At 41.1% G+C, this 14,282-nt stretch overlaps 1 protein-coding gene across 2 annotated transcripts in view; it reads right to left on the minus strand.

Moving 5' to 3' along the window:
• Positions 1 to 2,169, minus strand: part of NCALD (neurocalcin delta) — an 82,520-nt gene extending 80,351 nt beyond the window's left edge. Inside the window, exon 1 of one of the 2 annotated variants that reach the window (XM_061604573.1) lies at positions 1,839 to 2,169. The gene's annotated coding sequence lies outside the window, so the exon portion shown is untranslated. The remainder of the gene's footprint in view (positions 1 to 1,838) is intronic. The other variant, XM_061604572.1, reaches the window with a different exon arrangement.
• Between the last annotated feature and the right edge of the window lie 12,113 nt (positions 2,170 to 14,282).

Below are 14,282 nucleotides of genomic sequence, written 5' to 3' on the forward strand. Positions count from 1 at the left end.
TAATTTTTCAAAGCTGTTTTCATTAGCATCCCTGAAAAACTCCAACCACATTACTTTCCTTCGTTAGTTGAACTTGCACATGTATATGTGCTTACACTGCTGACTATGTTTCAAATGCAGAATACAGATCCACAAGACATTTTCAAAGATATACAGTTTCTTTTATTGCAATTAAGAATCGAGCCCTACACTTTTGGTTATAAAGAGACAAGTTTAGTGGTGAACAGTATCATTGTTCTGTTTCATGAGGCTTTCCCAGTTCTGAAGATGGATAACAATACACACAGGCAACCTGGGCTGTAGTCAGATAAGTTGGGGGGGCCTGTCCCTTAAAAAATTTCTCCAGCCCCCAAAAATATAAAAAACATTAAATTTATTATATATCCCCCCTATTTTGATGCCCCCCAAGAACTTTTAGGCTGGCTACAGGCCTGTGGGCAACCATGCATCCATATTAACTCCCATTCAAACATAACTCAGAATCAGATATCAGCATTTTGGGCAACAGTATTTGCCCAAAGAACTAGTTCCCCTTCCCTTTCCTAGACAAAAGGTGCTGGGGAAGGCAGTCATTTATTTTTCAACTAAGAATATATTGTTCAAGTGAGCGATCTTTCTTTTTTTAGCTCTTGCAACTCACTTTTCCGCCACACAATGAGCTGAAAGGCAAAGCTACACGTTGGACTGGATGAGTGGGAAAAGAGCTCCCTACTCCTGATCTAGTATTTCGGCTCATTTCAATGATGTTGTCAGGTTGCTCCTGAGATCCTTTTCCTTTCCCTCCTGCTTACAACAGCCTGTTTGCCACACGTGCCTCCTTGCAAAAACGAGAGGCTACTGCAATTTGTAACATAATCTAGCCTTTGGGGTGGGGAAGACATAGGGCGAATGTAGCTCACGGCGTTTTTGCTAGTCTAACTTTCTCCTCTCTTCCAGCTATAACAGGCAGTAGCTTCGAACATTCTCAGGCACTTAGAAGTTCGCTCCCGGGAAATTCAATGGGTCTTTCCTTCCAAGTAACTCTGTTCAGCATGGCGGGGGAGGGGTGGAGGGGAGGCCTGGCTGCGATTAGAACCTCCACTGGAAGTAAATCCATCAGATATCAATGGGACGAGCTTCTAAGACGGCGATTTAGTCCGACTGACATCAACTGAATTTACTTCCGTACTTAGGAGCAAGTCCCACTGAACTCAATGAGACTCCCTTCTGAGCGGATGTGCAGGGGAGGATGGTGCTGTTAAGTTTAAATGTGTCAGGATCGGGGCCCTCGTAAGTTAAACCTAGCGGAACCAAAGCCACTATGTAATAAGCGCCAGCTTCCAAAACGGATCAGGAATTCAGTTCAAGCGCATATTTAAACCTCGACCTAAAGGTCCAAGATTCCCCCGCAGCCTGAAAAGACTGTGCTGGAGACGGGGAGTATGAGTTGATGAGAGAAATCACTTTTCCTGAACGCTATCCCTCACCCACAGCACTCGTTATCCCACGGAGGCTTAAAAAGTGTCCAGCCGGGGGTCCCTACGTTTTCTTCCTTTCCACGGTCTACTAATCCGTATTTAACTTTCCTCTGCCGCTGGTTCAAGTCCGCGGAAAGCCGCTTTGCAATTTGCCTGATAGTAACCACCGAAGCGCCTTCTGCTCTTCGAGGGGGGAACTTGCGAAGCGGCCAAAACAAACGCACACGGGGCAGGAAAGCGGGGGGGGGCACACACACACACACACACACACACACACACAGAGAGAGAGAGAGAGAGAGAGAGAGATTGAAATAAAATTACTCAACCGGGATCAGGAGGGTGGAAGGAATAATAATAATAATAATAATAATACTCATGCACCAGATTTTCTGAAGAGTCTTTACCTCGCAGCGCAGAAATGCAGTTCTTTAATACTCCATGCTCTGGCAGCCCAAGGAAGGCGGCGGCAGCAGCAAGAGAGCGAGCGAGATAAGCCCAGCAGCATCCGCCAGAGATTCTCACACAAGGCTTTGGCTCCGTAGACTCTCCAGCCACATGCCCTGCCTCCGGCTGACGTCAAAGTCGCTGTCACATGGCCCGATGCAAAGCTAAAGAGCATTGGTTGTCGTGGCAACCGCAGCACCGCGGTCTGAAACCACTTCAATAGGTCGTTTGTCATACTCGTGTGTGTGCACGTTTGAACCCATCCGGGGCTGACCGGACTCCTCCAGAACACCGGAAATGTTGCCCTGGAGGGATCTTTAAACAAACAGGCAAATCCCTGCTTAGCTTACCTACCAACGGGAACGTGCAAGCCAGACTGGATTTTGTTTTGTTTTAAATGCATACAGTAAGCGGAGCCCTGCCAGATCAGTTCAAAGGTCCGTCCAGCATTGCATCCCGTTTCTCACCATAGCCATCTAGGTGCTTCCCGGAAGCCCACAAGTAAAGCAGGCCATATGTCAATAGCCTTTCCCTCGTTTGCCTCCCTGTAACCAGCGCTGCGGAGGTATACTGCCTGCTGCCTCTGAACATGGAGTTTCCATTTAGCTCATAGCCATAGCGAGGGAGGAGCACTCGCACGCACACCAATTTACATGGGTGTGATGAGGCTGCTGGCGATCTTGCTGATTTCAATTCTATGTTTCATTCTGATTTTTTTTTAAAATGATTGTCCTTTAAAATTTAAAATTCCTGTTAGGTTGTATGTTTTATTATGATGCTCTATCTTGCTCTGAAGACCCTTTTTGGTACAAGGTAAAATCAGCTTATACATGTTAATATAAATAAGTAAATGACAAACTTCAGAAACAGGATATACATTCTCAGAAAAAAATGAATTAGTAGAATGTCCCACTGACTGATCTGAAGGCATATGATGCGCCAGCATGGCTGAAACTAAGGAGATCTACTGACCTTTGATGAGTGACCATCTGGGGAACCCCATGTATGTCACCAGGAAAGGAATGAAGGCAGGGCACAAATAAAATAAATAGCCAGATGTATTCAAAACAACAAAAAAGTCCTTTATTTGGACAACCATTCTAATTTAAACAGGTGTGCCACTCACAAATTATGTGATGTGCTTTTGTGTGGATACCTGTACCAGAATTACAAAATGTGAAGTCACGAACAGCCTTCAGAAAAATGCTGGTCCAGCCACCTGACATTTGAAATAAACGTCAACAAACTAGTTTGCATCTTAATACTTTCTCAGAAGAAAATACTTTCCCCAAAGTATTATGGTTTATTACCATGATGAAGAGATTTGGACATAACACTGTTACTGATATTTTGTTGGGAAGAAAAGTTCCAAACCAGTTTTAGTTGATTGCAACTTAATGAACTAAACCTACTAGTCAGTGTTAGAAAGAAAGGCCATCTGAAATAATTTGTTTTTCATCCCTTGTTAGAGACTCAACACAACCCAGAAAAAAATAACTCACAGGCCCAGTGATTAAACTTGACCTTCTTCAATGAATCAGTTAAAGATGCCATTGATTAAACAACTGAATCCCATCCAACTTGCAACCCTCATTTGAATCATCTCTTTTTCCACAAAATTCATGAAAATTGGGGTCCATTACATTCCTGATTGCTGCTTCTCTGTATTCTGTTTTTTTGTTTTTTTTAAGTAGTGATTTTAAACATTCACAATGTCAGTACAGAAGCTGCTGTAGTTTTCTTGGATGACAATAGAGAAGCTGCTCTCACTGAGGACTGGTCTACACACAGCAGTAGAGGCTGGTGGCTCTAATGTCAGTGGAGCAGTGAATCTGCTCCAGGTTTTAGTCTGAACCTTGGACAGTTTCTTGAAAGTTCAGACTCAATCTCGGAGTGGAATCATTGTCCCAATGATATCAGAGCCACCAACCTCTGCTGAAACACAGATGAAGTAATAAACCTCTTCCTGGACTGGGCCACTTCAGAAGCAGGTGGCAGACCACATGACTGAATGATCCCCCTTATAAAAATCTTCCTGAAAGATATAGATGTAGATTGATAGATACAGGGCTCTTTCAGACTGGTGTTGTTGTTGTTGTTTTGCAGGTGTATTCTGCAACATGCAATTGATGCAATAATAGTGCATTAGTGATGGATTTATACTGGACCATCCACATATCATTCTACGATACTTCCCCAATGTTACTGCATTATTGCCGTCCAGAATAAGTGCAACAAAAGTGGAACCAACCCTCCACCTCCCTAAACATTTGTGATATGAAAAGCAACAGGATTTCAGCAGGAAGTTACAGAACATGCACAGATTAGAAATCAAGCACTTTGTCCAAAACGTTTGCAGGCACAAACAGTATTAAGAGTGGGAATGCATGTAACTGCCTCTATACCATAATCAACACAAATAAAATTATTATTATTATTATTATTATTATTATTATTATTATTATTATTATTATTATTATTATTACTATTAGTGTTGAGTGCCTCCCCAATCTCCGAGCAGTGAGATTTCTGGGGTCCCTGCGCTCCTCCAGGGTTTGGTTTCCTTTGGGAAGAAGCTCAGCGGAGACTGCGGTGTCTTTATGAAATATGGTTTATTTATTTACACACATTCCAACCTGAGCTTAAGATGGAGGCGGTTCAAGGCATCAGCAGTCCCATATCCAGCTTTTCCATCTGTATTACAGGAGGCATCCATGATGCAGAGAGCCAGCCTCTCTGCTGCCTCCAGTTCCCAGGCATTGTTTAGCCACAACTAAAAACACAAACCTCTCCTAGGCTCCGGGGGGGGGGCTCTCCTGAAGAGTTTCAATGACAAAAGGATCTTCCTGGCTCATTCATCAGTTGCTGGGCACCTAATAGACCCATTATCCTACCTGGCCACTCTATTTGTTTAACAAAAGACTCATCTGACCGGCAGAGCGAGGTCCTCATTCCAAGGCACAGGATTCCAAATCAGAGGCTGGAAGGGGACCCACAGGAATCATCCATTCCAACCCCCCATACTCATAACATTTATTATTATTATTATTAGTAGTATTAGTATTAGTAGTAGTAGTAGTAGTAGTAGTAGTAGTATTTAATAATAATAATAACAACAACAACAACAACCTACCCTTCACCTTGAGGTCCCAAGACAAGTTACAATAATCTAAAATACATCCTAGAAAACAATGTAAAGCAACTTACAAAAAAATCACAAAAAAAGAGTAAGTCCTAAATATACATCTGAGGTGTCAAAGGCCAGGGTAAAGAGCCGCATCTTCAGCCTTTGCTGAAAACGGTACAGTGAAGCTGCCAGACACATCCAGTTGGCCACAATGAGAATAGAATGCTGGACTACATGGGCCATGGGCCTGATCCAGAAGGCCCTTCTTATGTTCTTATGTTCCTCAACTTAGGGGCTATCACAAAGAATGCCCTCTCCTGGGCCGCCACCCCCCCCAAGCTTCTAAGGGAGGTGGAGCTGCCAAGAGGTTAGTTGAATGCACAATAAAAAGGATGCCTGGAAAGGCCCATCAACAGATGCAGACAGATATTATGGAGAATAATTCTAGCTGTAACTTCCTCCTTGACATGTTCATCTTCCATGTGAAGTACTTTTTAAAAAAATGGAAGAGTGTTCAGAAATGTGTTTTCCACTACTCATTACCTACATTCTGAAGTGGTGCAGCCAAGGAACAAATTTACTATCTCACCTGCTGTTTGTGAGCAGCTGACCAGCCCGTTCCTCACTTTCTACTTCCTTATGCCCTCAAACTAAATATAAGACAGGAGCTGTGTTGTAATAAAAAGATACTTCTATCTGGAGAGCACGAATCCCATAAGTGTGTATTTGTTTCATTTTATATAATAACCATGGCTCAAAAATATTAAAAGTACTTGGCAGGGAAAACACTGAGTAAATAAAACAACTATTAAGAATAACTTTTTTTTTGCACTAAATCAAAATATTCTGTACCCAAAACTAATGTGTGATTTGATGGTATTCTCAGTGGCAGTAAGTCTAAAATGGCATTATTGGATTCGCTGAAATAAAGAAATCATGGGGGGGGGGAGAGAGAGAGAGAGAGAGAGAGAGAGAGAGAGAATGCCGGCATTCTGGATTTTATACAATCACAATATATGAACGCCCTCAATATGAAAATACATTTTATTTTATCAAACTAAGAAGGCATTTTCAGCAATGAAGGCTTTACAACAAAAGCTGTAAAACACTTCACAGTTTTTCATACATTGCATATTGACTAGTAAAAGAATGATTGTTTGAATCAACTCAGGTGGAAGGTAATTCCCCATGAATACAGCACTATAAGAAAAATCCCATGCTATCCATTCTGGTTCCCGGCTATAGCATCACTCGTTTCAGTTCCCGGGGAGAGAGCTGTTCTCAGATAAGCAATCATTTGTACATACAGTTACATACCAGCTGTATTGCAGGAGAGTTGCAGCTGGAAATCTTTTTTGTAAGATGAGAGCTGCCCTATCTTAAGGTGTTAAAATGGTATAATGAGAAACAAGCACCATAATTCAGAATGTGTGTAAACCAGCCGGGAGTATAGTCGTCTGGGGTCTCAAAGAGGTCTTAGATCACTTACCTTTTTTGGGAGCAGGGTCCCAGCTGGGTCCCTATGTCTCCAGAGTCCTATAAGCCAATCAGCATGAAAGGGGAGTGTGTTAGACACTGAGAAGAGTCTTCTAACCTTCTTATCCTTTCCTGGTGATTGGAGCCCGTCAGAGTGAAAGGATGTGAGTTGGACACTGAAAAGACATTTCTCAGTAGCTAACACACTCCCCTTTCATGCCGATTGGCTCCTAGGGACATCTGTTGTTGTGGAAGAAGGCATGCATGGGAAAGACTGAGGAGTGTGAAGATGATGATGGAGAGCAAGAGAGTGAGGGGGCGTGTTTGACAGGGCATGGCATGACTATCATGAAGGGACTCTGCACTTCTGAAATTGGCGCTACACTGCTGAAATAAGCCTTCGTCAACCTGGTGTCTTCCAGATATTTCAGACCAGCCAACTGTGCTGGGATTTGTAGACCCAAACATCTGGAGAGCACCAGGTCAGAGAAGGGTGGTGTACAGTACAGCGTGGAAAGCAAAGCAACTTTTCAACTGTCAAGACTATTACCTATCTCCAATCTCAGTCTGACTAGACAGGGCTGCATTTTAAGCAGTACTCCATTGTTAATCCATGAATTGGTTACATTAATTGGTGAAAATGTTTAATGGACTAAAAAGCTGCCATGATTAATTGGGCAGCATAATTTTTTTCATAAAGAAATTATTTTTTTAATACAAGCGCTTATAAAAACTGTAGGTGGCAACAAGCACCATATCAGAGGCATTCCCAACCCCAATTTTCCTTCTCTTAGGAGGTTGCTTTAAACCAGGTCAGACCAATGGTCCATGTAGCTCGGTATTGTCTAAAGTGACAGCAGTGGCTCTCTAGAGTTTTAGACAGGAGGATTGCCCCTTGAGATGCTAGACAATGAAGCCACATGCATGCTCTGTTACTAAGGTATGGCCGTTCTCCGAAAGGAAGAAAGGGCTCTTCTAAGATGATGCCTGCTATGTCAAGGGTTCCCAAACTGTGGTCTGTGGACCGTTAGTGGTCTCCAAGCTTCATTCAGGTGATCCATGGCATCTCCGTGAATTTGTGGTTGAAGGCGCCTTAAATATTTATATTGATTTTTAATTGTATTCTTAATTGTATTTAATAGTGTTCGTTTTTAATTCTACAGAATTCAAATCATCATACAATAAAGTACAATATATAAGAAATAAAAGAAGCAATAAAAATACAATTAAAATCGTACAGGATCTAGCACAGAGCATTACAATTGCTACAACAGGCAGAAAAATAAGTGATTTGCCAAGACCCTCTGCAGTTTTCAAGTGGTCCATGGGGGGGGGGATTGGGAACCATTGTGTTATGATACAGATGAGCATCATCTAAAAACAGAAGTGTAGTTCTTGCTTCAGAAATATTGTTTTATCCATAAACAAATTTATGCAAATTTAATTGATAAATAGGAAGCAACTAAAACTCATATTTTCAATCCATAAAAAATTCTTTAACTCAGTTAAAGCATTGGGTGATTTTTTTTTTTTAAATATCCACTCCATTGCCCCCGTCTTCATTCTCTGCTGCCTGTTTATCTGACATCAGCGTGGTCTTCTGGACTGGCCTTACCTATACTTATATAATGTAGTAATATACTTGTATATTGGTGTGGATCATATTTCAAGTGCAGCTATTACCTGAATTTTCTTAATGTTCACTTTCTGTTTTGCAAGCAATGAAATTTCTCGTCACAGAGCTGCACATCATGGTTACATAAAGCTAGCCTATGAATTGCCTGTTTTTATTTTAAGAAAGCAAGTGAAGCCTTTTTAGCTGCTATGTTTAACTGACCACATCCAGAAACAAGCATGTCATGCTATGCTTCCCTTCTTGCTTCTGGCACAATACTTTCCATTACTCTAAAAGCACTTAAAGACAGATTAGCTCTTGGCAATGAGAAACAATTTTCTTTTTTAAAGTCTCCATAGAAATGTTGCAGCCAGCTCATGGGTGGTCAACAGCACCACTTATGTGTTATGGCTGGTCAAAGAGTCACATACCCAAGTCCACAACCCACTTAGGATGAAACACGTGTCACTTTATTCCTCATATCTTGTGGCAAGTGTATTGGCAATGTGACAAATGTATTTGCTTCTGAGATTTGTGGCTTACAGTGAGATTGCTGCAGAGAGAAAACAGCTGGTAATAACAGGGTTTGTGCATATAGATAGATAGATAGATAGATAGATAGATAGATAGATAGATAGATAGATAGATAGATAGATAGATAGATAGATAGATAGATAGAACTACCCAATCTATTTTTTATTTTGTTTTTAGGATTTCATCTAATTTTTAGAGACATGGGTGACTAATGAAACTCTAATTAAGAATCCTAAAATAAATGGTAAGACTTGTTTATTCAGACTAACTTCTGAAGGGTGCATAATCTAACTTTCTTCATAGAGGGCCTCTCCAGACTGGTGAGGTATTGCAAGTGTATTCTGCAGTATGTTCTTGACACAATAATAGTACATTCGTGGTGGATTTATTCTGCTTTATTAGTTGTTCTGCTATGCTTCCCTAGTACTACCACATTACTGATGTTTTGGAGGGTTCATAGAACAAAAAAAGTGGAACAAAATAAATCAGAACATTTCTGGTATAAAACATTATGAGGTTTCAGCAGGAAGTTATAGGATATGCACTGACTGGAAAGGAAGCCGCGTGACTACCCCAAAACCTTTGAAGGCATGAAAACTGGATCATATGAGCACAAATCATCATGAATGTGCAATAAAAAGGACATCTGGAGGGGCTCAAAGTTTGCAATGGAGCTGGGTTTTGCACCCCACTCCATTGAGCTGAAGTTCTAAGGCAGCCTTGTTCATATCAGTTTTCTTCTAGGGGAAGGATACAGGCATTTATGATGCTGTTTGTAGTAAAGAACTTGAAACTGTTTTTATATATGTTTTAATTGTTGATGTTTTATTGTTAAATTTTTTTAGTATGTTTTATGGGAAGCAATTCATAAAATAAATGAAATAAATAAATAAAACCATTTTGAAAGATACAAGTTGAGGAGATGGGAAGCAAGCATACAGTCTGACAGTATTAACTACAAACCAACTTCAATTCAGCATCACAATATCGATCACAATATCAATCAATGTCAATCACAATAGAACGGGGTAGCCAACATGGTAGCCAAACACACTCCAGATGTTTTGGACTACAATTCCCATCAGCCCACCCAGCATGGCCAATTCTCATGGATGCTGAGAATTGTAGTCCAAAACATCTGGAGGGCACCATGTTGGCTAGCCTTCTATTAGCTGTTTCTACTAGACAGAAGCCTCTTAGCAAGCACCATGCCATTCAGACAACCTATCGAGCATTCATCCAAATTTGTTTGCACAAAAAATATGTCGTCTTTATTGTGCTTTAGTTCTGATTTGTTTATAAGGTGGATCTGTAGTGGTTAAGGTGTTGGACTACGACCTGGGAGACCAAGGTTCAAATCCCCACATAGCCATGAAGCTCACTGGGTGACCTTGGGACAGTCACTGCCTCTCAGCCTCATGAAAACCCTGTTCGTAGGGTTGCCGTAAGTCAGAATCGACTTGAGGACAGTACATTTACATTTTTAATATGACGATGAGCATTTGTCCTAAATTTATCCTGATTTGCTTGCAGGGTATTTACACGGCTTCCCATAAGTCATTCTTTCATCTCAAATTTTCAGTGCCTTACCCCATTAGTTTCCAAACTGCAAAATGGCCAGTTCTTTTTTTAAAAGCAGATTTGTTGAACCAAGGAGAAAAGCACTTTAATCCACTTGAAATGAGCAAACCTTAAGTTGCAATATATACTTGAATCGCTCCCACAAAGTACTGACAGTCTGGAGGCACCTCAGACTACCTTTCTCATGTATCTTACAATTGCCAGAACTGTTCGTCTGCAACCAGTCCCCATCCAGGAAAGTGATCAGTGATTTTGAATACTCACTGGCCTGCAAAGGCCATTCATCAGGACTTTGTTGCCCACCTTGAGCATATTCAACAGGGCTTTTTCTTCTACCTATTTGCTTTCTCTATATTCCATTGTAGGATATCTGCATAATTAATGTGGATGGCTTACAATTACCATGTTGACCCATTTGGATCAATAGTAAGGCCAGGAACTCATCCAATCATCTGGAGTCACTTCAAACTAGTTTGTGGAGATGTGTGAGTAAACTATCAATGGAATCCCTATTATGAGAAAATGGAGTGACTGCTGTCTCACTTGATTATATCTGTCTTGACCTTTCACTCTGTCTTCTAAGGCATTATTTAGCTAAGGAAGGCAAATATCATCTGTACTGAATTTGGGTATAGCAATCAACTGCTTTCTTCTTGCTGGTACTGATCACATTGCTGCTTTTTTGACTCATATTCTTAAAGGCAACTGTAGTTTGCTCTTCTCTTTTGGCTGGATAAGTACATTCCAGCTGTCAGACTAAATCATAAATGTTTCTTGGTTTCCTTCCTTTTCATTACACAACCACTGCCGTTCAAATTAGTCTGAAAGAACAGAGTCCATCTTGGCAAATCAGAAATGGTGCTTCCTAGTTCCATAAGGAAAGGATTCTGTGCAACACAGTGCTGTGTGTTTCTGTGGTATGTGCATTATTTCAATCAGCTCCCTCATTTGCTTTTCCCCCCTTGCACAGATAATAGATAAAATGTCATATCTACAGGATTCATAGCAGAAACAGTAATGGGAAAAAAATGAGGCATCTGGTTTGGGGTTTCAATGAAATGACCATTTCTCTTCCTGTTTGGCAAAACGATATTCTTACCTGCAATGCTCAAAAGCCAAAAGGTTCATTGCAGAAAATGTGCTAAGTGCTAAGAAACATGATCTACAGCCCCCATTCACTAGCCTTAAATGACTCATACTTTCTTCCAGAGTGGTGGCTGAGTTAGGCAGTTGTAGCAAAAACCACATAGTGTGGGGGCACCTTAAATATCAACATGTTTATTGAAGCAAAACCACATTCACTGAGGCAAAAGCTTTTATGGACTGGAGTCTACTTTGAAAGATGCATGAAGTGGCCACCTGTGGATAGGTATGCCCCTGAAAGCCGCCTATGTGGATATATATATGAGATTAAAAAGGTAAACAATACAATAGCTGTCAGTATGTCATTGCACCATGCAAAACACAAAGGTAGCGCTAAGTTAACATCTCTTAGCGGTATACTTGTTTCACTAGCGAAATGTTTTCTGCCAGCAGAATGTTGTTGTGCAAGAGAATGCATAAGCAGTTTGCTGGTAACTTTGTTTCACAATAAATTATACAATCCATTGCACTACAAGTTTCTGCTAGTGCAGCTAATGCATTGGATGCCTCTGTTGCTCAGCCTTAAAACTCACTCTTCTGTTAGTACAGGACTCCTTGCACTGGGACAAAGAGAACACTGGATGCAGCCCAAACTACATGTTATCCAGTCAATTGAATGGTATTAGCTTTAAGACAGGAGTAGCCAACATGGTGCTCTCCAGAAAGTTTGGACTACAGCTCCCAGTATTCCTGACCATTGGCCATGTTAAGTCGAGCTGATGGGAGTTGTAGTCCAAAATATCTGGAGGGCACCATGCTAGACTTCTGCTTTAAAGTATTATTCTTGACTTATAAGCTTACAGTTTGGGACCAGGCTATCTGAGAGGTTGTCTTCTCCCATACAGGCCTCCCAGGTCACTGCAATCTGTGGGGGAAGTTCTGCTGACTGTACCGTGATGTACAGCTGTATGTCTGGCCACAGTGCAGAGGAGGGTCTACTTAGTAATACCACCTACTCTGTGGAATGACCTCCCAGCTGAGATCAATTGGGCACCAACCTTGGATGGCTTCTGCCAGATGTTAAAAACATGTTTTCCCTTGTGATTTTCCTGACCAACACTCTGGACTTGGTGCAGATCCTGTTTCTTTTTTCCTCTTCTGTTTTTGTTTTGATTTTTAAATTAAAGTTTATTGACTAAATGTTATTGTTGGTTTTATTATGTAAATCACTTTACATAGATCCTTACAGAAGTGAAAAATGGGATACAATATTTAAATGAATTAATAGAATGAACAATAACTAATCAGCATGAGCATGGGCCACTTTCTATCATTGTTCTTTCCCCCATGCAATTACCATCATGCAAGGAAAAGACAGGGATGGCCAAATGTGTCAGTTTGAGTTTCCATCTGTTTCTCATTTTTTCCAATCAGTTTGCTTTTTTTAAAAAAAAGTCCTGGTGAAAATTCATCAGCATTTAATTGAATTTATCCCAACATACACGTTTATATGCTACAAATTGTCTCAAGAAACTGAAACGTTCCCCACTACTTTCTGAATGCGACAACTTGTAAGCCTTCATAAAGCTCTTGGCACACACCCCTCAGCCTTTATCCTAGTGGTGGGGAACCTCTGGCCCATGGGCTAATCTTGGCCCACCAAGGCCATTTCCCCCAAACCACATGCATCTGCCGATCAGCTGGTTTATGATCAGTGGTTTAATCCTGCTTGGCTGCACAGCCTGTTCACAGCAGGGAACAGGATCTCACAGCCAAGGCAGCAGCATTTAACCCCACCTTGACTGCTGGTGAGCAGGACTTAAAGTCCTTTGAGCTTCTTGTTTAAGTGAGCAGGGAGTGATGGTGGCAGTGGGGTGTGTGACATCACATGATTGACAGATGTGTGGCCCTGCCCACCTGTCCAATTTCACCTGCAAGGGCGATCCTGATAAGGATCGAGCCCATGAAGCAAAATAGTTCCCCACCCATGCCTTATGCCCTAGACCTCATTTTCCAGTGTGGAATCATTCTCCAGAGGCTTTTGTTAGCCTCTCAGAAGACATCTCCCACCCTTTGTGAGGCTAACAGCAGGTTTGGGGATGGGATGGGAGCCCCAGAACTTTCTACTCACCACTTTTAGACTCCCAACGACTCCTACAAATATTCTGAAAAACAGTTCTCCTGGGAATGTTCAGCTCAGCCTTATTTAGGCTTCAGCCCTCATGCAAGGCAAACTCCTTTCATCTGATCTTTGTTCAGGCAGGAACTTAAGAATTTGTCCAGACTTTGTACATGTGTGTGTGTGTGTGTGTGTGTGTGTGTGAGAGAGAGAGAGAGAGAGAGAGAGAGAGAGAGAGAGAGAGAGAGAGAGAGAGAGATGTCTGCATCAATTTTTTGTCTTTTTTTATTTTGTACCAGAAAATTCTCCAAATGATTATTGCAATCTGCACCCCATGATCAACATTTCATAGTTTTATTTTATTTTGAAATGGGGGTGAATGTTGGGGAGGAGGGATGATTTAGCAGGGTAGTAACAACTCTATCTAAAGAGTGCATAGACTGCCAAACTGTCAACTTGAGGGAAATGATGTGAAATATTCATTTGTTTGATGACATTTCATTCATTTTTTAAAAATGGATATTTTAATTTGTGGTGCGTGTTTTTTGCCTTATAAATTGTTTGCAAAATAACACTTAAACAACAATTTCTAATGCAAAAATTTGGTTTTTAAAAACATGCTGCCCTTCTTATTCTCCCTGATATGCACAGCTTACTCGTTCCAAATCTCACAGAGCCTGATATTCCCTTTCCCCGTATTTGACTCTCCACTAAAGTTATTGGCTTGTATGAGAGCACACAGATGTCTGTGAGCCTATTTATTAAAGAAGAAATTACTTGACACACACACAAAAGCATACTATAATCTAGATAGGAGGAAATATACATATTAAAATATCTAAGAAG

This window comes from Rhineura floridana, chromosome 1, assembly GCF_030035675.1.
Source record: "Rhineura floridana isolate rRhiFlo1 chromosome 1, rRhiFlo1.hap2, whole genome shotgun sequence".
Taxonomy (NCBI): domain Eukaryota; kingdom Metazoa; phylum Chordata; class Lepidosauria; order Squamata; family Rhineuridae; genus Rhineura; species Rhineura floridana.